Genomic DNA, 24,239 nt, shown 5'->3' on the forward strand with positions numbered 1-24,239 from the left:
AAGTGTTCCAGACTCAAACCTAACTTCATGGGGGCTACGAGTTACCGCCGCCGACATAAAAACTGCAATACAAGCATTGAAAAACTCTAATGCCGCTGGCCCCGACTTAATAACAAACATCATGTTAAAAGATAAACGCGGAGGAATGGGCTAAATTGATAGAAGTCCTGTTTGTCAGACTGTCCACAACAACAACAATTCCTGGATCCTGGCGAGAAGCAATAATAGTCCCAATTTATAAAAAAGGCAATCGGGCAGATCCATCCAACTATCGCCCGATAGCCTTGCTGGACACCATTGGGAAAATGTTCGCATCGTTTTTACGCTTACAGCTTACGCACTGGTCAACGACGAACTCAATCCCCGACATCCGACAGACCGGATTCACAAAAGGGGTTGGGGTGGAAGTAAACCTGCTCTTAATGACAATTCTAAAATTGGAAAGCATAAGGGCCAAAACCAAACTGTTCGCAGCCTTTATCGATCTACGGAGTGCCTTTGATACCATTAATCGCTCAAAACTTTGGGCTAAACTAAAGAAATGGAACTGCCCAAGTAGCCTGATGGATCCAATAAGAGCGCTACATTCAAATACCTCAATTAGCATCCGACTAAACAACCAAGGTGCTCTTTCTAACCCTATACCAACAAACACAGGGGTGAAACAAGGATGTCCATTAGCAGCTGAGTTATTCAAACTGTTCATTGCCGACATACCTGAACACCGAATAAATGTGAGATGCTTTCCACCAACTCTAAATAACATCGAAATCGGTCATTTAATCTACGCAGACGACATAGTCCTTCTGGACAAAACCCAGATAGGCCTACAACGGCAATTGTCCAACCTTAATGAATACCTCGACTGCAACGATTTGTCAATTAACACCGACAAGACCAAAATTATTATCATCGGCAAACCAAAATCTAACAATCAACGTCCTTTCACCTGGCATATTAACAAAAAACCACTAGACGTGGTCGACTCAATTAGATATTTGGGGATATCCTTTAATAATTCACTCTGTGAAACTCCTTGGAAAGTAGACCTGAAAGCCCGCATGGTGCAGTTTGGAATCCAAGCCCAGCTTCTGGATAAATCTTATGGCAAATTCGCACTCACCCCAACCCTGAAATTCTATCTGCAGAAAGTCGTTCCAGCGATTACTTATGGATCTGAAGCAGGGTGGTCCATTGAAGCGGCTTTTTGGCAGAAGCTTGAAGGTATTTTTTGGCGGCGTGTTCTGAAGCTACCAACTTATACTTCAATGATCCAACTAAGATACGAACTTTCCATAAATTCGCTTCATGCTTGCGTAATTTGGAAATCTCTGATGGCATTTAGAAAAATGATTATGCCGCCCAAACCACCTGCCTATCAGCCCTTTTCCACTAGACCTGGACCGGGGAATTCAGTATTACTTGAAGAGTGGAAACAACGCCTGACAAACATCCTAGCCCATGCCAACTCAAACACTGATGAATTGATAATGCGACCGCAATTGGTTAAGCAAAAGGTCGACACAATGCATTGGATCCAGAACAACGACCAACGTTGCAAGATGGTCACAACTCTAGACACCGGAATTGGACAACACAAGCTGGGTGTTCTATGTAAATACTTGGCAAACTGTCCTTCCCGTCATCACCGGGCTCAGTTTTTACGAATTCGGTTAAATGCAATTAATACAAGAGCAGCATTGTGGCTTCGTCACTCAAATAAAGTAAACAACGACAGATGTCGTTTCTGCATGAAAGAACCTGAATCCATCGAACATCTGATAACCAAATGCACGTCACTCACAACAAAACGATCCTTACACTTAGGCAATTTTTGCCCAGCGGATCCAGAAGCACGTGACTGGTGGTCGCAGGCAATGGCCGGGAATGTTGTAAAACTTTGCTGTGCGATAGTCAACTTTATAGACGCACTTGATCTAGAGAACACAGAAGGACGATCTTAATGGAAAGCACATCAATTGAATTTTTGACTACTAAAAGAAACGGACTAAACGAAATGAAACGAGAGGAAAAAAAAAAAAAACTTTGGATGAAACTCGTAACAAAAGTCTGATGTCACGGTATTACATTGTGACATATTTCGACTGATGTTTCAATAAAAAAAAAAAAAAAAAAAATACCTCCGAAAACAGGCCCCCTGGTGAAAAGAGAGAAAAAAAGAGAGAAAGAAAGATACGAGAGTAATCAGCAAAATTATAACTCACGGTTGAACAGAGAGGACCCTCAAAGGGCAACAATCCTTAGCCCAAGAAGAAGAACGCGTAGGAAGTCACCAGAGGTAAATCAAATGAGAAACTTGGAAAAAATAAAGGCAGCTGCAACACCACAAGGTCCTTGGTCTTGGTTAAAAGCAACACTAAACCCGAAATCTCAGAGATAGCAGCGAAATTTCTCTACGGCACAATCGCAGACAGGAACAGTCAACACACAGAGAGAGGCAAGCGTTGAAAGAATAACCCTAGCTTCATGGAACACGCGAGGTCACGCTCACCTGACAGTGGCGAGCGACGTGGACCTAACCAGCATGGATATCGTGTCTCCAAGAGACATGGCTTTTAGAGAAACCGTCACTAGATGGATTTGAAGTGGAAATATCACCGGCCATAAAAGGCTTGTTGGGTCGTCCAACGTCAGGCCTGTTGACCGCAATAAAAATGGGCTCCGGTTTGTCTTCGCCAAAGAAAATAATGGAATCTTACGAGTTGCTGGTGACAACCACAACATGGAGCAAACAAATGACACCGAGGGAACAGGGAGACACTATTCACCTAGCAATAATACATACATATTGGAACCCCCAACGGACAATCACAAAAGCATATTGTAGAAAGATGGGTGAGACAATAGACTGGATCTACACAGAGTTCGAAAAGATTGAAATTATTGTGTGTGGCGACTTGAACGCTGATTGTGCAGAACCTCAGTGGACCACAAAAGACAAGGCCCTACAACGTAACACAGTGAAACGGGGAAAGGCCTGGAGGGCGGTCACCAAATCGCGGAATTTACATAACATGGAAACACTATTCCCTAACCAAGTGAACATCCCGACCTGGGAAAACCTGTCCTCCAAAGCCACTTTGGATCACATCTACGCCTCCCAGGGTCTTCTGACGAGTATCCTGGAATTCAAAGTACAAAGAACCACGCACAGTGATCATAACCTTGTGATGTGCGCATGGAATGAGAAGCAGCCGGCCAACCCAACATATCAGTTTCAAGTGGAGGTGAATATCCAGCAAACCCGATTGCGCCTGACGGAAACAGATATTATAAAGATATCCAGAAACTATGGGTGGCCGACTGAAGTAGACGCAACTAATGGTGGCGCAGAGCGTCCAAACTATCTACCGATGTTGCTTCCATTTAGAAGAGTAGTCGCTGGTAAACAAAGACAGGCGACGCATCCTAAACATACCTATGACAAACTGGTAGTCGAAAAGAGGAAAATTGCTCGCAAAGCAAAGAGAACTGCGAAGAAAAACACCAACGAAGCATGTGAGCAGTGGCAAAAGGAAGCAAAAAAGTACAAACATTGGTTAAAACATCACAAACTCCAACTGTACCAACAAGATGCCGAGAAAATGTTGAGAGCCCTCAACACAAAAAAGTCAAGCAATTTCTGGGCACTAATTAAAACTAGGAACTCGAACACGGCCACAGAAATCGCAAACTCAGTGTCAGAGGAGAAATGGGTGTCATATTTAACGGCCCAATTCGACCTACCGCAAGAGAGAGCACTGGAGAGTGACGAAGAAGCCACAGCAGAGTGGGTAAACGTGTCGAACGTGGCGGAAATCGAAAACGCCATCCTCAAACTAAAAACCTCAAGAGCTCCTGGTCCAGATGGATTGACCAACGCAGATCTGAAAAAAAATCGCCAAAAGCATGGGCGGGCGTGATCAGCAAAATCTTCTCCCACTGTAGGAACACTAACATGATCCCCGAAACCTGGCTGAAGGCTATAATCGTCACCATTTACAAAAAAGGTGGCAGAGAAAATCCAGAAAGCTATAGACCCATAGCCTTGCTAGATATCGTGGGGAAGATTTTTGCATCACAGTTATTGAACCACTTTAGAACCTGGGCCAAAACGGCTCGATGCAACGATGCCTTTCACACAGGGTTTCAGAAAAATGGGAGCACCTCTATAAACATCCTATTGATCAACATACTAAAGGCCAAAGTGAGAGAAGGCGCCCCAAAGTGTATCTTACATTTGTAGACCTGTCGAAAGCCTTCGATAAAATAGATCGGGCAAAACTCTGGGATAAGTTAAAATCATTAGAATTGCCCCCCGGCAATCTTGAACCCGATCAAAGCACTCCATGCCGACATGAAAATCAGGGTGAAACTGAACAAACAAGGTGCCCTGTCAAAGGAGATCCAGGTGAAGCGTGGCGTTAAGCAAGGCTGCCCCTTAGCTCCGGCTTTGTTTATCACGTTTTTGGGGGAACTATCAACCGGAGGAGGAACAAATCAGAGCCTTCCCCCCCAGGATAGGTAAAGCACAAATATCACGACTACTCTATGCAGATGACACCATCATCATCGACCAAACGCAAATTGGATTCCAGCGCAAATTAACAAACTTGGAAAAATATATGGACACAAACCATTTGGAAATCAATATAGCAAAAACAAAAATGCTAGTTTTCAACAAATCAACAAAAAAGTTGGCGTGACCACCAAAATGCTACTTGAACAAAACAAAAATTGAGGTGGTGAATGAGTTTAAATACTTGGGGGTGATCATTGATGGTTCAGCAAGAGACAAAGCAATGCAAGAACACCTATGGAGCAAGGTGAGATTGTTAACAGCACAGACGAGAGCGGTGGACAGAAAATTTTGAAAATTCTCTATGCTACCGGCCATCAACTTTTATAAAGGGAAGGTGGTCCCATCGATCATTTACGGCATGGAAGCTTCATTAAACATCCCCAGAAGCGTGTGGCAGAAGCTGGAAGGCCACGTCTGGAAGTCTGTTTTGGGTTTACCGAAGTCAACTTCCATGCCCGCGATCAGGCGGGAACTAGGCCTTGTCTCGCTAGCCTCGCTGGTAGAACAAAGCAAAATGAGATTATGGAGGAAAATCTTGATGTCGGACACCCTACCAATTTACAACATTATCGCAGAAGAACTAAAGAGTGGCTCATGTAAGGCTTTCAAGATGTGGGCTACAAGACTCCAACTCATCTTTACAGAAATAGCCTGTACAGAAGAAGATCTGATATCCAATCCGGACCGGGTGAAACGGAAAATGGAATGGAGGGACTGGATTTCGACAATTGAAAAAGCCAGTACTAACAAACTACTGGCCCACCTCCCGCCAACATTTAACAAAGTCAAAAAACAGCAAAACTATTGCCTGAAATTCCCAAACAAAGGCATGCGATGTATGATCTTGAAGGCTAGACTCAATCTACTAATGACGCACGAAATCTTAGCCATCCGCAGTCCGGCAATGGACAACAGCTGCCACTTATGCAAGAACATGGACAAAGTGGAAACCTTGAAACATCTGACGCTCCAATGATCGATGACCAAACAAAGCAGAGCCACATACCTTCAACCTCGACTCCAAGGGGTAACAACAGTAGAGGAAGAGGTTTTGTGGAACAGGCTAATCTCAGGAGAGACAACACATTGGTCCTTGACATTGGTGAAACTAATAGAAGCAGCCTTTAGATTGATAAACCAGTAAGGTTCAGCGAGAGAGTCACTGAAATCAGGAGACTAAAGCTCAAAAGGCAAAGAGGGAGGCATCTGCATCGCTTAAAAACCAAACAAGAAAAGAGACTGTGAGGAAAGGAATCCGGACTCACTCGTTTTTCCTTTGGGGTTCTCTAAGTTGGGAAAACCCTTGTAAAAATTAAAAATTTCTTTTTAATTAAAAATTCAAGTAAAAAAAAAAAAAATTAGACCAAGTCAAAGATGCCCAGATTTATACCAAGTTAGACCTTAGAGGAGCATACCACCTGGTCGAGTAAAGACAGGAGATGAATAGAAAACGGCTTTCGTACCAAATATGGCTTGTACGAATATCAAGTAATGCCTTTTGGACTTTGCAACGCTCCCGCTGCATTCCAGTACTTCATGAACGTTGTCGATGTTTATGCCTTGGATTATATAGATGACATCTTAGTGTATTCAGCCTCAAAGCAGGACCATGTCAAGCACGTCCGTTCCGTTCTCACCAAGCTCCGCCAACATCAACTGTATGCGAAGCTCGAGAAATGCTCTTTTCACGTAACCAAAGTTGAATTCCTTGGTTTCATCCTCACTTTGAAAGGCATCAGAATGGATACGCACAAGGTAGATGCCATTTTAAAGTGTCCGTCACCAACTTCGCTTAAGGGAATCCAGAGCATGCTGGGTTTTGCAAACTTCTACCGCCAATTCATCTCAGACTTCGCTCAAATCGTACACCCAGTCACGTTACTATTGCGAAAAAACAACAAGTTTGTTTGGACCGAAGAAGCAGAGAGAGCCTTCCTAGAGCTTAAGAAAAAATGTACCTCTGCCCCAGTCCTGCGACACCCTCGTCCAGACCTTCCTTACATCGTAGAAACTGATGCTTCCAGTATGGCTATGGGAGGTGTTCTCTCACAAAAGGATGCTGAAACTGGCCAGTTACATCCTGTGGCCTTCTAGTCACGAACAATTTCACCCCCAGAGCTTAACTACGCTATCACAGACAAAGAACTCTTTGCTATTAAATCCACTTTTAAAGCATGGCAACATTACCTCCTGGGAGCCAGACATATCGTTACTGTAATTACGTATCATCGAAACCTGCAATATCTGAAAACACCGAAGGCTCAATCTTCACGTCAACTACCATGGGCACTTTTCTTCGCCGAATATGATTATGTAATCACATATCGACCAGGAGTCCGGAATGGGAAGGCTGACGCCTTATCCCGCATGGGCATTGATGAAAAGGTATATACAGCTCCAGATCCAGTAGCCATCATTCCGGAGGACAAACTCTTAGGCCTTACAACGACTTTGACACAAACTGAACTCCAAAACAAGATTCAGCACGTAATGGGTCCTAACGCCTTGCTAGAATGGTGTGCTCAGGGAGAGCAATACACTGTTAAAGACCAACTGCCATATTTTAGGAACCGTTTATATTTGCCCAAAAAGGAACTACAACAGCAAGTCATTTCGGAGTATCACGATTCCCTGATGGAAGGCCACCCTGGAATTGCCAAGACCCTGGCCATGGTAAAACAAAACTATTTGTGGCCTGCTTGGCGCAAGGACATTATCCAATGTGTCCAGTTATGTGGCGTGTGCGTACAAAACAAATCACAAAAACAGAAACCAGCTGGTCTTCTTCAACCATTGGAGATTCCTCCCGCACCATGGCACACACTTTCCCTCGACTTCATCACAGACTTACCTCCCAGTCAAGGATTCAACGCTATTTTAGTGGTCTTAGACTTAAATGCTGCACGTTATTCCTTTTAAAGGTCTACCAGATGCATCCAGTTTAGCAAAAGTGTTTCTGGAGAATATTGTTCGGTTACATGGCTTCCCATCGGTTCTGATCTCTGATCGGGGGAGTCAGTTTGTGTCCAACTTCTGGAGAAAGTGCTGTTCAATGGCTCAAATCAACATCCGACTATCCACCAGCCACCATCCCCAAACAGACGGCCAGAACTAATTAGACACTCGAGCAATACTTGAGTTGCATGGTGCATGAAGTGGAAGGAAACTGGGAAGACTTGTTATGGATAGCAGAATATGCTTACAATAATTAGTTACATTCCAGCACAGGTCAAACCCCATTCTACGTCCTGTACGGTAGACACCCACGTACTTCTGAAATGGACATTTCAACTACTTTGGAAATGCCAGCAGGCAAGAACCTACAAACAACCATTTCCCCAGGCCTTTAAAAGGGCAGCAGAACACCTAATCCAAGCCAAGCACAAACAAAAGAAATTCGCTAACACTGCAGAAAGGCCCTGACTATCAAGTTGGAGACAAGGTTTGGATAGCATTAAGACATGTACCCATAAAAGGCACTCGCACCTTTCGTCCTCGGTATCTGGGACCTTACTCCATTGAATCTATAATCAACCCAGTAGCTGTCAAAATAACATTACCATCCAACATGAAAATTCACCCGGTGTTCCACGTTTTGCTCCTGAAACCGGTAAAACCTGGTACAAGGGTCACGGCACCACCAAAACCAGTAATGGTCGACGGAGAACCAGAATTCGAAGTAAAGGATATCCTGGATTCCAAATACACCAGATCCAAGTTATATTACCTAGTCAATTGGAATGGATATGGCCCTCAAGGCAGGTCCTGGGAACCTAGCGAGAACATCCATGCGCCACGTCTGATTAGGAAATTCCATCAGAATTTTCCAACCAAACCAGGACCAGGCAGAAGGACTACCGTGAGAGGGGCCTTGGGGGGTAGGGTGGAAGGGGGGGGGGGGGGGGAGTGCTGTCATGACCCTTACCCTTGACCCACACTGGCAAGGCAGCCTGCCAGGTAGGGCTGGGTTTCGGGGTTCCATTATGGCCTCAAAGGCCTCAAGACCTCATCCGAGACTCTCTTGGAGTCAGTCCTGGTGCCTTTGGCACCAGGCTCATAGTCATTATGGAAAGCATCTTTAAAGTGGGACTATTTACTTTGGACTACTTTCTTTGGACCTGCAGTCAACATGGAGGCACCCACATAGCTCAGTTACCAAGAACCGAACTATGCGGTATAGTGTTTTGGTTGTGGTTGGCCTGGACTACTTTACAGGAAAGCTATTTAAACCACACCCAAACAGCAGCACACACTTCGTGTTATTCTGCTGAATGCAGCGTAATGCTCACCGTGCCCAGTGTTCTTCTTACCAGCTATCCTCAGACCACAAGCCTGCAGAGAGAGAAAAAGGGACACTGTTCCAGAAACTTACCTGCGAATAGCATCCAGTCTTCAGCCCGTCGCTAGCTAACGATTCTGCTCCCCTGGGGACAGCAACCCAGTGAATTACATCTTCTGGACACTGCACGCTTCCCGGAATGACGCAAGCTGAATAGGGAGAGAAAGAAGGGGAGCATTAGTGAACGCTCACTAAAGGTGCACACTAACGACGGAAAACACAAGACTCTTCCCTGGTCAACCGCCTCTTGGCCGGCATTGTTCCGGAACACCACGCCTACCGGGAAAGAGCATTGCGGCCTGCAAAAGAAGGGGAGAGACACAGGTTAGCACATAAGAGGCAGAACAGCACCATGCATCGCGCATTACTTACCGAACTGCATCGCGCGCACCGTGCCATCATTTACTAGCAGGTGCTAAGCCTAACCTGCACTACAATGCCAAATCTCCACCTAAAGGGAAAGAAAAGACATTAATCACATAGGAGAAAGGAAGGCAAGAACAGTATTGAGTACAAAGAGTGTAAAGCAGCAAGACCTACCTTAAGGACACTTAAAAGGGTGCCCACCAGTGAAGTAACTCAGTTGCTCACGCCCCCACGAGACTATGTGCCCCTGCCACGAAGAGCAGGACGGAGAGCACGCCTTCTAAAGAAACAAGGTGAGGAGAGTGCCAAGGGAAGGTTGAGTCCAAGGGAGGTGGGAAGGCACCCCACCAGAGACAGCTAAATCTTGAATCCAGCCCTCCTGTATTTCAGTCTCAACTGCCATCGGAAGCACCACCCGGGATCGGGGAGAGGGTTTGAGGCGCATATCATCCAACCAGGGCTGAGTGGCATCCCCGTGGATACCAGGTGAGCGTAACAATGGTCCAATGGGGCGGGGCAGTGTTCCTCTCAATGTCCTCAAAGTCATTTGTGAGTTGTATGTCTGACAAGTTGTACATTCTATCAGCAATTTTGCCATGTGCTCCTGTAACCCTGGCACAAACCAATTTTCCTGTATGTCGGCTGCTATGTCTTGTTTTGCAGTGTGTGTGGGGAAGTGTAGTTGCTGGAATGCTATCTCTAATAATTCCACAGGCATTACTACTTTTCCTGTATAATTTTGCCGCCAGAGGACGTTGGTGGGTGACTGGGTATACTCTTTTAGTCCAGAGTTCCTGTTCCTCGGTAGGGATGTAACGGTATTACGGTATACCGTTAAAGATACCGTGAACCACTTAATTGAACAATAATAACCGTCACATTGTTTATACCGGTATACCGTTCATACCGTTAAGTGTGCTTTTCAATCTGATTTGGAAAGGCTGCAGTAAGCAAGTGCTGCGCAGTCTTGGTCTTGCACTGTTGGATGTGCTGTCTGCCAAGTAGTTTCAGTTGGAGCAGTTTTTAATGCCATTCCATAAACCACACGTGCCTGAGACAAAATCAATATGTTAGCAACAGGAAGAATAAATACAGTGCCAAGAAGGAAAAGGGTTTACTTTGGGTTGGCGGCTTTGGGGTTTATATATTTAGAATGAATAATGTTTTCTAAACATATGACAATGGGGGATTTCCCTGGTTCGATCATTGAATTTACATATAAGTTACACTGCGAAATCCACTCATGTCTGTGGGTATTCCCTGCTGCCATACCAAAGGGTAACTTGTCTGTGATTACTGAACACCTTTTGGCAGGCAAGTAAACTAAAGGCTGTAACGTAAAGAGAGAGTGTGTGTGTGTGTGTGTGTGTATGCGCACAAGCGTATACTACCATCAGACTCCATTGATCTGTGGCATGTAGGTTATCAAGATGGCAACATGTTCATCTTCACCAGTAGTCAGTGGGGGAGCTAAAAGCCTAAATGACCACTTAAGAAAAGCTATTCAGTTTGCTTTGCTAGTCGCAGCAGGGCTCCCCCCACCCCTCTCCACACGTGTGTTTGTGTTTGGTGGAAGCAAGGGGTGGCATTTCAGTGGAAAGTATATTGAAAAGCCCAATTCTGCCCCTGGGTGCCTGGTTTTGTTTGTGATGATAAATCTGACAATTTCTGACCTTTTAGAAAATATTTGTTAAGATTAGTTAACTCCACCTGATATACCGCGATAACCATGATATACCGTCATTTGGCAAGAAGGTTATCATACTGTCATAAAACTAATACCGTGACACCCCTATTCCTCGGGTGGGGCCCTTTTTTGTAACTTGATTATTTGTGAAATTGGCATTGAGTTGTAACCGTCATCTTTCTCTTCTTCCATACTTCTCTTTAATACGAATTCCCCTTGTACCTCTCTTTCTAAGTATGATGCCTCTTTGGCAGCAGCATCCACTGCCGCGTTGCCCAAGGAGATGACGTCATTATTGTTTGTGTGGGCCTGGCGTTTAACCAGGGCCACCATTGTTGGTTCTGTTAATGCTTTCTATCAGCTCTTTTAGAAGTTTGGCATGTTGTACCGGGGACTCATCTGCCTTCCTGAACCCTCTCTTCCCCCATCGTGACAATCCCAAGTGTACTGTTGTGGTCATATAAACTGAATCTGTGTAGATAGTTACTGCACACCCTTTTGCTGTGTGTAAGGCTTCAATTAGTGCTACCAATTCTGCTGCTTGCTCTGAAAAGTCTGCTGGCAACCGCTTTTGTACTATTAGCTCATATTCCCCTTCTGCCAGTCTCACTACTGCTGCCCCTGCGTGTTTTGCTCCTGTTCCTGGGTGTATTGACACTGAGCCGTCTCCAAAATACACTTCTCCTTCCTCCAGGGCTGTCACACTCACCTGTCTCTCTGCAGGCGTGATGGATAAGCCTCCCTTGACCCCGAGTTCTCACTTCCCCTGTTTTCACCCAGAGGGATTCCTGTCAAATACAAGATATACACTCAGACCTGAATTCACCCGATTCCCCTGCACCCTGCCCTTCACTTTACGTGTGCTGCGATGTCCCCTATGGGCTTACCTTGATATTTAGTAAGATGTGGACTTCATCCTGCATTCGCAGGGGCACAATTCGCTCATATGAATGATGCCAATGTCTGTTGGCTGAGTTCAGATGCCACACGCTGTTATATGCCTTCACAGCGAGGCCGAGTGTTCAAGGCGCCAGTTTCTTCACTGGCTAGAAAGTCTTTGCCACAAGTGAACGTTGCGTGGAGAATGTTTGGTGTCCTGAATTTTCCGTATTGTCTTGTTTGCCAAGGTATTTTGTGGGTGAGTAGCTCTGCGTGTAGAAGTCAGCTGCTGGTAGGTAAGCGCAGCGTCTTCAATCCGAGCGCACCTGGCAATGTCTCTCCCTTTTCCCTTGCAGGAGTGGATGTGATATTAGCGCCTCAAATCCGGATTCAGCGCTACCGGAGACTTGCTGGTCTGGTAAGTTTGCACGGAGGCTTTGGTAAGTATGTACTGCGTTATGAGCGGGAGCGCAGTGCAATAGTCTCTGCATTATTGGGGCGAGCGCAATGACTAATAACTCTTCTTTCTTTTGTAGGGGTTTGTGCGTTCGTACAACTGACCTGGATTCCAGCGTCGCGGGAAGATTCAGTGAGTATGCACAGCATTATTGAAGTGTGTTTGCTAACACTGTTCTTCTTTGTTCTTTACAGGTGCCGGTGTTGAAGTCCCCTCTTGACCGGAGATAGCTGTGGCGTGGAGAAAGCACAGAGTACCTGTAAGCAGAAGCAGAAAGTTCTGGAGCAGGTAAGCTGAAGCAGGATGATCTGGAGCAGGTAAGCTGAAGCGCGAGGATCCAGAGCAGGTAAACAGAAGTAGGATGTTCGGGAGCAGGTAAGCTGAAGAAGGATGATCCGGAGCAGGTAAGCAGAAGCTGGCTGATCCAGAGCACGGCAAGTGTGTTGCTGATCCAGCTCACAGTAAGCGACATGAAGCACTGGATTAAACTTGGGTGTGGCTTATATAGCCAGCCACACCCAAACACTAGAGAGCTAATGAATTGTCATGCACTTCCTGCTTGGTAACAGGAAGTTCCTACAAACACTAGAAAGGAGTTAAGTGGAGGTATCTGCAAACGGCTTTTTGTGTGCCTATGTCAGGCCTGCCAAGCCTCCACCCAGCTTGCCCCAACTATCTGCCTGGTACCCATGACAAGGGCATTCTCGTTTGCTTTGGGCATATCATCCTCTTCCCCTTTGTATGTGGTACAGTCATGGTTTTGCATGTCTTCTATGGTACATGCCACTGTGAGGAACGTAGCTGGGTTCACCGTTTTGCACCGCCCTATGTGTATGTTTGGACTGGAAAGGATAATCACATATGCTGTGGCTCTTTGTGTTGTCAGTGTGGAATTTGATCTTTCCAGGATGACAAACAATGAATGCTCAATAAACAACGTTACTGAACATCGCATTACAATTGTGGTGATTTTCTCAATCGCGAACGCGGTGGCTGCAAGAGCCTGTTTGCATGCGAAATGTCCCTGCATTACCGCATCAAGTGTTCCGCTGTCGTATGCTAGAGGCTTGTGCCTAGTGACGTTTTTTGTGTCAGTACTGCTGTCATCAATATTCCATCGCAGTGTGAGAGCAGGTAGAATCATAATCAGGGGTCGCTTCAATGGAAATTAAATCTTTGAGCGTGTTAAAGGCTGTGCTCATTTCTGGGGTCCATAACAGTGTTGTGTTTTCTCTGTGGGCTTCTTTTAGTGCATGCAATAGAGGTTTTGTGTATGCTACATAATCCAATATCCAGGCTCGGCAGTAATTGCACATGCCCAGAAATGTTTGCATTTCCTTCACTGTGCTTGGTTTGCTGACTTCGCGCAGTGCTGCTGCTCTGTATGGTATTATTCTCTTGCCATCTTTTGATATGATCTTTTGATATGAGTTGGCCCAAGTACAACACTTCAGTTAGACAGTACTGTAACTTTTGTTTGTCTACTTTGTACCCCTTGTGGGCTAGCAAGGTAAGTAATATTATCAAATAAGTCCTACACTGTTCCTCATTCTCTCCACAAATTAGCAGGTCATCCACGTACTGATTAATAGTGCTTTTTGTGTCAATGTTCGCAAGGTCTTCATGTAGTATCCTGTTAAAGATACTTGGACTTTCGCAGTATCACTGGGGCAACCTATAATGCTCGTACCTTCTCCCCCCCAGGGTGAATGCTGTTAGGTATTGTGACTCTGGGTCCAGTGGTACCGAGAAAAACACATTTTTCAAGCCTACCACTGTGAAACATGTCGCCGGCTTTGTGATGCTGCACAGAATTGATGCTGGGTTTGGGACAAGTGGAAATTCCTTTTGTATGACGTCATTAAGAGGTCTTACGTTCTGTATCATCCTCTAAGCCCCACCCTTTGCTTTTTTGATCGGATAAATGCAAGTTTTACAGGGCGAATTTGATGGCACAATAATCACTTGCTCTAATAAGGCATGTATTGTTTCTTTTATTCCTTCCTCTGCCTCGATAGTGTTTATTGTTTTACACGGGGTAGTTTTGCACCTGGTTTTAGCTCTATCTTAACTGGTGTTACCTTCTGCAGGAGTCCTACATCATGGGGCCCTGTTGTCCACAGTATGGAAGGTACTTGTCGCATGTCCTAATCGAAAAATGCTGGCGGTGCACTGACAATGGCCCTGAGGGGTGTCGTCACTTGTCTGAGCTGAATCATTATCTCGCATGGAATGGAAATCTCCATTATTATTTCTCCGTCAGTGTCATTGTCAGTGAACAGCTCCTCGGTCACATAGCGCTATATTGGGGTCTATGCACAACACTGTTTCACCACTCACACCCATGCATGTCCATTCCAATTACCGCAATTCGTCGCGCTTATACTTGTACTGCATGCAGATCTATGGTTACTATCGACCCAGGCACCACCTCTGGGGCAGCTACGGGGGCGAAATACAAATTCTGATGGTACCCTCCACTCTTGACGTGTTATTTTTGGCACTACTCTCGCCAGCACCTGTATCCCCTGCACAAACATGTCTGTATCAATGGGTATTCCCCGAACGGTTAGTACATTGGCTTGTGTGTGTAATAGTAACATGGCTCTCATGGCACATATCCCTGGTGTTGAACACACTATCCCTCTTTCTGTAAAAAAGATGGTCATGTTGAGCTTGCTGAGGAAGTCCCGCCCCAGCAAATTTATGGGCGAATCTTCATAATACAGCAGGGGCGCCCGCATTGTTTTTCCCGCCTACTGTTACATCCAAATCTTCAGTGTATGGAACCTCGACCAGCACCCCAGAAAATCCCTGCGTCTCCATTTTTCTATTCGAAAGCGGAAACCGGCCTTCTTTTAGACACGATTTTTCTGCTCCAGAGTCCACCATAAAGATGAACTGTTTGTTTCCTATCTCCGCCCCCACCAGTGGCTCCTCATCTGTGCGGAGAGTCGTTGATAGTACTGAACACGCGAGTGCTTTCTGTGGGCTGTCCTATGCTGGGTGTCTCATTGTTTTATGTTTGTGGAAAACATTGTCTCCCATCACTGCTGTCCATCTAAATGGTGCCAGTGCGCCATTTGCTGTTGTGGCGAATGGATTGCTGTGTGTAGGTGTCATGTGACTTTGTGATGGTGGGTGTTGCTGTGTGCCTTGCAGGGGTGCTCTGTGTTCATATGTAACAGGGATCTGCTTGTTCTTCGCGTCTATACCCTCCCATCGGCAAGCCATAGGGGCTACCCGGGTGGGGGTAACCATACTGTTGTTCATTTTGGTAAGGCGCCATGGGACGGCTGCAACACTCTTGAAAAATGGCCACATCAACCACAGTTCCAACACATTCCTTGCCCCCCTCCTCTGGGCCCTTCACCTCCATACCCCCTCTTGACCCTCTCTACCCACCTCTTCCTCCTCTTCCGGCCCTTCCTTGCCATTGTGGCCCTCCATACTGTTCTTCGCCGGCCCATTGTTCCTGTCCATTAGTTGCCCAATTTGCTGCCTTTCTTGCTTGTATTACTATCGGCCCCTCCTCCCCGTCTCCCAGCCGCTCTGAGGGGAGGGCAGCAGCTACTGCTGCAACCTTCACCAATTTCATTTGAACTCATTTTGCCTCGTCTGCCAACCTTTTCTGCACTATCTCCTTTTCCCTCTCTTTGCCCCTCCTACAGTGTTGTACTATGATGCTCTGTATTTCTGGTCAGTCTTTGGCTTCTATCCCTGCAATTTTATTGAGTGGCTTCTGTACTGGCCCCTCTAAATTATGAAGTAAAAAAGGGAGGTGGATTGATCCCAAGTCGTGCCTGTCTCTGCTCTCCACATGTCCTGCACACGAAGAATGTAAGCCGAAGGATCTTTGTCCTCCCCCATGGTGCACTGCATTACTGACTGCAAATCAGGAGTGTCTGGGAATGTGCTTCTCAGCGCATCTCATACCCGGGCCCTCACAGTGTTGAATGATGCTCCATCATGGCGGTCAGAATCCAATGTCACTCCGGGGAACCCTGCCTTCGCCCACACCCTGTTGGCCTGATCACCCACTGCATAGACCAACAAACATTTGACATTACCAATTGCTAGAGGGACCCCAGCTGTGTTTTTCTCAAATGTGTATATCCACTTGCTTGCCCCCCCCTGAAAGTGGAGGCAATGTTTTCAACAGATTTGCTTTGTCCATTTGTGCCCATGGAGCATAATGTGACCTCCCCGCCCCCTTATGTATCAATGGCATCTGTAACTTGCTCTTCCCTCTTCCCATACTTACCTTTACTCCTTTTTTCCCTGCAACTGCCACCTTTCTCATCCTGTTTCTTAGTCTCCCTCAGTGCCACCATTCCTCTTCATCCATTCCTCTTCCCTGTTCTTGCCGGGCGATGATTCTATGAGCAGTGATGCTCCGCCTGCCGCTCCACCTGTCTCCTCACCTGCTCCATCCCCCTCACCTTCATCTAGATCGCTCCAGTATTCTTCCTCCCTCTCAGATGACACACTCTCTTGCCCCGTACTCACCTGTACCTCACCTTGATCTACTTGTATTATTCTGGCGGGGGTGTCATTTATTCGAAATAGAATTTCCCCTTTCTTCCAGTCATCACCCACTATGTTTACCGGGGTACCGGGCGCCTGGGGCGCCGACATCTGCTCGCCCCTCTGTAAGGGTTTACTTTGCTCACATATCCCTCTGATCCGTGCTAGCTCGGCTTGTGTCATTGTTAATCGTATTTCTAAGTCCTGTGTTACCTGTTCTATATTTAGCGCAGGGGTGCATATCTGTCCGAACAACCCTTTTGGATCATACAGGGGTGGGGTTGGGGCTGTTGCTGGTGACACGGGGGGTGTGCTTGGCTTTGATACATACACAGGGTCACTATATCCCTCTGCAGTTTTCGTTAGCATTGGGTATATTCTTGTTGGCTCTGTTATTTTTTCCTTACTATCCCCCCTCCCCTCACTGTCGTTTGTTGCCTGGGGAGACGTGCCTTGGGCCTTATTCTTTTGTTGGGGGTATTGCTTCAAATAGCTTCCACAAATCTAACACTTCTCTTTCTGTTCTTCGGCTGTCTGCCCTTATATTTTATGGTCAAGTATGTTTCTACCATATCTAGTACTGACTTATCAAATGACCCACCTTCATGCCATATCTGGGACATACCTTCCCCTTTCATTTCTGCACGCCATTGTTCATGGTATTTTCGATTTTTTTCACTATACCCTCGCAAGCTCTAGCATATATGTATAAGTGGCGTTTCTCCCCCCATTGTACCTTGTTTGTGGCCTATGGAGTGTGCGTGCAAATATGAACAATCTAACACCAATTTCAACCAAGTTCTTAAGGACAATTACCTTTTTTCAACAAAATTATAGCAATGCTGTTTACCAAATGCTTTCTCTTGGATTTTCAATTACCACACTTTGTCATTATCAAACCAAAATTAAATAGGACATTGGCCACATGAAATATAACACTCAATTAGACAGACACAATGTGGATCATGCGACATCGAACAAAACGTTATATACGAACATTAAAACATGGACCCTGCCTACCTGCTCTCCCCCGTTTCCCCCCTACCCTTATAACGGCGACAATCGCGCCCCTGTCCTGGCCCCTTCTGGACCACCCTTTAAGAAACAAGAAAGGAAGAAGAATAAATAAAAGTGTGTCTAAAAACTACTCAGAGTCTCCTCTTTACACAAGAATCCTACTTTGTTTACTTTGTCATCATTTAATCACTGTACTAGTCGAGATAGTACTACGTGGCGCCACCTTCTACCCCCTCGCAGAGCTAGGTTCCCGTACCTCTGTTAACCTCTTATAAAATCCTAGTGGCCATATGCAAAAGAAAAAGGGCAGTAAAGAAAAGTTCCCCGCTTTAAAAGAAAGTTCCCTGTTTCTATCCCCACCATATATTCTCAACACACCTCTATCTGACTCTTTTCCCGTTTCCCCCCTCCACCTTCTTTTAGGATCTCTCGCACTTGATACTCACGTGTCCGTGTTGATCCGAGAGCCTCCGGCCCCGGTCTATCAAGGTGCCGCCCCGCACTCAGCAGCCACACCCGGCTCCGGCGAGCGGTACAGCCGGGTATTTGCAAAGCCGGGACCCGTGGAACCTTCTGTCCTAATGTGTGCACTTCTAAGGGTACCATTTGCCGTAGGTGGGCGGCCTTGACGGGGGTGCCCTGGATCTCGCTGCTGTGGCCGGGGGACGTCTCGTACCAAACGGAATGAAAGAACGCTATAGCGTCGAGGTCACCAAATGAAAGCTGGCATTCCCCACAATTACAGTGAAATAACCACATAAGAGACACTAATGGACACACCCCAGTAGGGAATGAGACCAGGACCAAGTGCAAGTGCGGTAAAAGAAAAGACTTTATAAAGTTAAAATGGGGCATGCAGAGGACTCTGCTACTCCGAGAGCGCTCTACCCAAGACACGAAAAATACACATATTACAAAAACACGTCATCTATGACGTGTGCTATAGGGGATACAGTCATTAACACTCATTGGACGAAGGGGGCTGGTCAGTATGTTGCACATATGGTTGATGCTCCTGGATTGGTCGGCTTCAGATTGTAGCTTTGTGGAGCACGCGAGTCAGCTGGGCTCATCTGGGAGGGGTGCAGGGTCAGGCGATGTCCACGTTGCTGTAAAATTAGACTACATTTGCCCTTTTGGTCACACAAGTCTTAGCATTTTTCATAAATCTCATTCTGAAATATATAGATCATTAGATGTTTGACCTTAACAATAAAAAGTAAGGGTACATGTGTCCAGGTGTCTTATCTAACACAGTATTTCAGTAACACCTTTATCAAGTATCTCATTAGATGTATTGGGGGTGTTTTTTCTGTTTGTTAGTACAAGAAGAATAAATGGCCACATGGGATTAGTGATAGGGGGTGAACTGGGATGGCACACGAGTGAGGGGCATGCAACTGTTACATCAAAAGAGGTGTGGGGTTAAGGGGCTTGTGGTCTATATTTCTCTAGACGGGGTCTGCTAGTGCAGAGGCAGATTTGTGGAGATGGATGGTTTTTTCCAGGACCAGGCTTCGGCTTGGTCACACACAGGGCAGTGACGTAAAAGGAAGAAGAGAGATACAGTGTTTAGCTCGTTACAGTTCGCGCCCAAGCTTCCGTGAGAACAGGACAGCCGCGGAGACGGCAGAGGGGAGAACATGGGAGGGTTGACATGCTGGCTGTGTGCGGAGAATGAAGGGGAGAGGTGCAGGCCTGCACTCTGCATTTGCATGCGGCCTACTAGAAAATGGAGTTCACAGTTAACAAAATGGAGTCTTGTGGCTCATAGGCCATGCGCAGTTATGGGTCATTCAATGGTGGCCCCAAACCTTGGCCAGAGGTGCGCTGCCAACCGAGGAATGAGCATTTCATGTGCGTTGTTAGGAATGAAGGGGGGCCTGGGTGACCCTTCTTCCCTTATAGGTTTCATCACTTTATAGTAATGTTCAGATGTGGGGTTTGCGGTACACGTTTCAGAAATGAAGTTGCTTTTTAATTAAGCCAGCCTTCACATTGTCATGGCAACATGCGCAGGTACATGCTGCTCATTGTTACTGGAAAAGGTTCCAGTTGATAGAACATGACCGACATCTGATGTGCACTCTGACTGGCAGGCCCATCACATGCTCTGCTTCAGCAAGTTGTTTGTGCGCAGTAGCGTGCCAGCGAGGGCACAGGCTCCATTAATTTTTAACACACCCGGACACAAGCCTGTTTTTGGTAAAGCTGAGAGAGCCAGGGATCTCTTGACTAGGGCCGAGCCAAGGCTGAGTTTTGTGTTTAATGGTTCTTCCCTTTTGTTGGTGTGATTGATTTTTGTAATGTGGTGATGCAGTGTTTCAATGTGATATAGCTGGGGGTTCTAAAGTAGTCAGTTGGCTGAGGAAGGTGACGGACAAGGGCCCAGTGGATGTCTCCAGTGTGTACCTGTGAATTTACCTCACCTCCTGTATTTACCTCATATGTTCGACCAGGAAACTAAGTAAAGCTTTTCTACTTACCCCACGTGGCTCAGTGAACGTTCATCATATAAAGTACAACCCATCATTGGCAACGAGGATGCTTCGTCCGGCGATGGGACGTCCGTGAAAGAGAGATTCGCTGATAAGAAGTTTTCACCCAAGAGACTTCAGCGGTCAGAGGCGAGGTGAAGGTCTGCCAAGCACAGCTGTCGCAGTGAATGACATCGGGTGACTGCCAGGACAGGCTGCGCTGCGTAAGAGCTACGGAGTGCTGCGCAGCGCAGGCAGACATCCACCGGGGTCCAGGAAGGAGGCTGCAGTAAAGGCCTGTCTTTTCAAAAGTTTGAATTTTGGTTCCCCAGAAGTTGGTGCCATTACACACGAGTGATGACTAAAATAAAATCTGCTCTCTGTCTTCCCAGCAAAGCAAAATGTGCGAAAGGGAGTGGTCTGTTGAGAGGGCAGAGGCGGAAACAATTATCTTCCGGCTGGGGGCCACAAGTGAAGATCGACCCCGTGGACAGTGTCTTGTTTGGGGTTTAGTGAGGCAAGTGTGGGTTGCGTGATCCGCCCGCAGGTAGTGGTTCCCTTGCAGTCCGTTGCGGGGTGCGGAGAATCGTATGCTTTTAAACTCCACGCAGGAATGATGTCGTCACTACTGAAGGAGGAGGAGTACGATAATCACGTGTGTGGCAGTTGGCGTGATAACAGCGTGACGTTGAGAAGAGCGCACGCTCAACAATGCGTGGTGCGTGATTTTTTTCCAGCAAAGATGTCTGGTGTTCGTAAGGGGAGGAGAGTTAATTTGAGAACTGTGCCTCGAAATATGAATATTCACGTGAATGCCAAACTACAAAGTCAGTGTTTTTACGAGTGACACATTTCAAGAGAGCAAGTTTGTCTGGTTAGTCAAGACGTTGGGAAACTTTTGTGAGTCAGCGAAGAAAGATCTGGGAAGCTCGGAGTTTGGGATGTCGGATTGTCGTTACTCAGAATGAGCAGAGAACTCTTCCTGGATGATGATATGGGAAACTTTCAAGATTTCCAGAAGTGTTGAATAACAGAAAAAGAAATGTCCTGTGATGTTGGCATTGATCGTACAAGTAGCCTGATGTCGTTTAATTAGTTAATTATGACCGTTGTTGTGTCTGAGTTATTATGGCTGAGGTTCTGAGAGTAGATTAGAGTGGATTGTGCATTTATTAATAGCTATTGTGAGTGCGTTTGCAGTAGAGTAGATGTGAAAAATGCTGCTTAGGAATGCTGATTTGGGTTAATGTGAAGAAAAAAAAAGAATTCTTCCACAGGTTGTACGTACCCAAAGACTATCAAATGTAAAGAAATTGCCTCAGAATGAATGCACTGTTTGCCATAATTGATGTTGATGTTTAGTTATAAAGTGCAATGCTGTGAGTCTGTCGCAAGAATTGTTGCAGTAGTGATCGGTGTGAATGGGTGTGGATGAGACTGAGCGTGCCTCTCATTGTTCAAGAAATGTTACTCGCAATGGATCACCAATGCTATCGGACTTTGTGGCGCAGAGTTTGGAACTCGATCGAAGCATGTCTCTCGTTTACCTGGTTTATATGTACGAATTGCCTAGGCTTGTGTGTGCATTGTGTGGTGTGACTATGTGCTAGTGAGATGCCAAGGAGTTATGGTTAGTGGACTGTGAGTCCAGGCGCAGAGGCGTCAAAAATTATGGTTAGTGGACTGGGGGTCCCGGAGCAGATGCGTCAGAGTTATGGTAGTGGGATCTTGCGTCTCGGCGCTGATGTGCCAATTGTGGCCTTGGGCTGTTGTGGGGGTGATAACCTCAGTGTAATGTCTTAGGACATTTTGTTATTGGTGGAGTGATGTTGGTGGATATATGGAGTGTGGTGATTTGGTTGCTTGGCTATGTGTTGTGAGTGAGGGCTGGATCCCTTTACAGGTGTCTGTGGTGTGGGCCCACCTCAGATTACATGTATGGGTGTAAGTGGTCTAGCTATTTGGCTGTAGAAGGTTCCAGTGGGGTGAGCAACTTGTGCTCAGAGCGTATAGCTTGGAGGTGAGGATTTATTTTGGATGGTGTTCTTACTTGGTCTGAGATGAGTTTGTTCTTTTCAGATTGTCCAGGATGCTAATTGTCCTGGATGCTATTTGTGTTGTCCTTACCTTCATTGTGTGGTTGTTTGAGGAGGGGAGATGTGTTGTGCTTAATGGTTCTTCCCTTTTGTTGGTGCGATTGATGTTTGGACTGTGGTGATGGAGTGTTTGTATGTGATGTAGCTGGAGGTTCTAAAGTAGTCAGTTGGCTGATGAAGGTGACGGACAAGGGCCCGGTGGATGTCTCCTGTGTGTACCTGTGAACTTACCTCACCTCCTGTATTTACCTCATGTGTTCGACCTGGAAACGAAGTAAAACTTTTCTACTTACCCGCACGTGGCTCAGTGAATGTTCATCATATAAAGAACAACCCATCACCGAGCCAGGGGAATGGACGCATGAAACAGGAGAGGTCGGTATCTGGAGCTGGGTGCGTAGAAGGGAATCTGCAGGTGTAGAAAAGGAGCATCAGAGGGCTGAGAAAAGAGGTGCGAGGGGCAAGGGTCCATGAAGAGGGATGTGTGGAGGCTGAGAAAATGGGTCCAAGGGGGGGTGTGGACCATGAAAAGGAGTTCAAGGGGGCTGTGAAAAGAGGTGTAAGGGGGCTGGGGCAGTGCCCCCAGCGAGTGTGATGGGACTGGGGGCTATGAAAAGGAGTATGAGGGGCCTGGGGAATGTGAAAAGGGACACGAGGGGGCTGAGAAAAGGGGTGCACGGGGCTGGGGACTGTGAAAAGCAGTGAGAGGTGGCTGGGAACCGTGAAAAGGGGTGCCGTGCCAAGAAGAGAGGGCTGGGGGCTGAGAAAAGTGGTGCAAGGGAGCTGGGAGCTGTGAAAAGGGGTGCAAAGGTGCTGGGGCTGTGAAAAGGGGTGCGAGGTGTCTGGGAGTCGAGAAGAGTGGTGCACAGGGGCTGGGAGCCGAGAAAAGGAGTGGGAGAGGAGGGGGGCTGAGAAAAGGAGTGTGAGGGGGCTGGGGGCTGAGATAATAGTTCCAAGGGGGCTGGGGGCTGAGGAAAGGGGTGAGAGAGGCATGGAGGCTGAAACAAGAGTTTTAAGGGGCTGGGGGCTGTGAAAAGGGGTGTAAGGGGACTGGGGGCTGAGATCCTTATAGGGGGTGCGAGGGGGCAAGTGGTCCAAGAAGAGGGACGTGTGGAGGCTGAGAAAAGGGGGGTCTGGGGTCTGAGGAAAGGTGTGGGAGAGGCATGGAGGCTGAGAAAAGGGGTGCAAGGGGCTGGGGGCCGAGAAAAAGGGTTTGAGGGGCTGGGGGCCAAGAATAGGGGTGAGAAGGGGCTGGGGGCCAAGGAGAGGGGTGCAAGGTGCTAGGGGGTAAGAACAGGGGTGCAAGGGAATGGGGGCCAAGAAAAGGGGTGGAAGGGGATGCGGCCAAGAAAAGAGGTGTGAGGGGCTGAAAACGGGGTCTGAGGGGCTGGATCCATGAGAAGGGCTGCAACAGGGCTGGGGCCGTGAAAAGGAGTGTGAGCGGGCTGGGGGCTCTGAAAAGGAATACAAGGGGACTGAGAAAAGGTGTACAAGGGGATGGGGCCATGAACATGTGTGCAAGGGGATGTGAAGGAGAGGGCTGCGGGCTGAGAACAGAAGTGCGAGGGGGCCGGTAGCTGTGTAAAGGGGTGCACAAGGGCTGGGAAAAGAGGTGCGAGGGGGCTGGGGGCAGAGAAAAGGGATGCAAGTGCTGGGGGCAGTGAAAGGAGTCCAAGGGGGCTCGGGGCAGTGCCCCCGAAGCGTGTGAGGGTACTAGGGGATGTGAAAAGGGGCCCAAAGGGGCTGAGAAAAGGGGTGCACGGGAGTGGGGACGGTCAAAAGGGGTGCGATGTGACTGTGGGCCATGGAAAG

General features: G+C 47.0%; 1 protein-coding gene and 1 long non-coding RNA gene across 2 annotated transcripts in view; one reads left to right on the plus strand and one right to left on the minus strand.

The window, feature by feature from the left end:
* LOC138580182 (C-type lectin domain family 2 member L-like) overlaps window positions 1-24,239 on the plus strand; it is a 407,308-nt gene that overhangs the window by 149,370 nt on the left and 233,699 nt on the right. The window lies entirely within an intron of this gene.
* Window positions 18,669-20,956, minus strand: LOC138580183 (uncharacterized). The gene is made up of 2 exons (XR_011304198.1): window positions 20,341-20,956; window positions 18,669-18,963 (listed from the first exon to the last, which is right to left on the minus strand). It is a non-coding gene; the product is annotated as an uncharacterized lncRNA (long non-coding RNA).

Source organism: Ambystoma mexicanum, chromosome 3p, assembly GCF_040938575.1.
Source record: "Ambystoma mexicanum isolate Mex_15411 chromosome 3p, UKY_AmexF1_1, whole genome shotgun sequence".
NCBI classification, from domain to species: Eukaryota; Metazoa; Chordata; class Amphibia; order Caudata; family Ambystomatidae; genus Ambystoma; species Ambystoma mexicanum.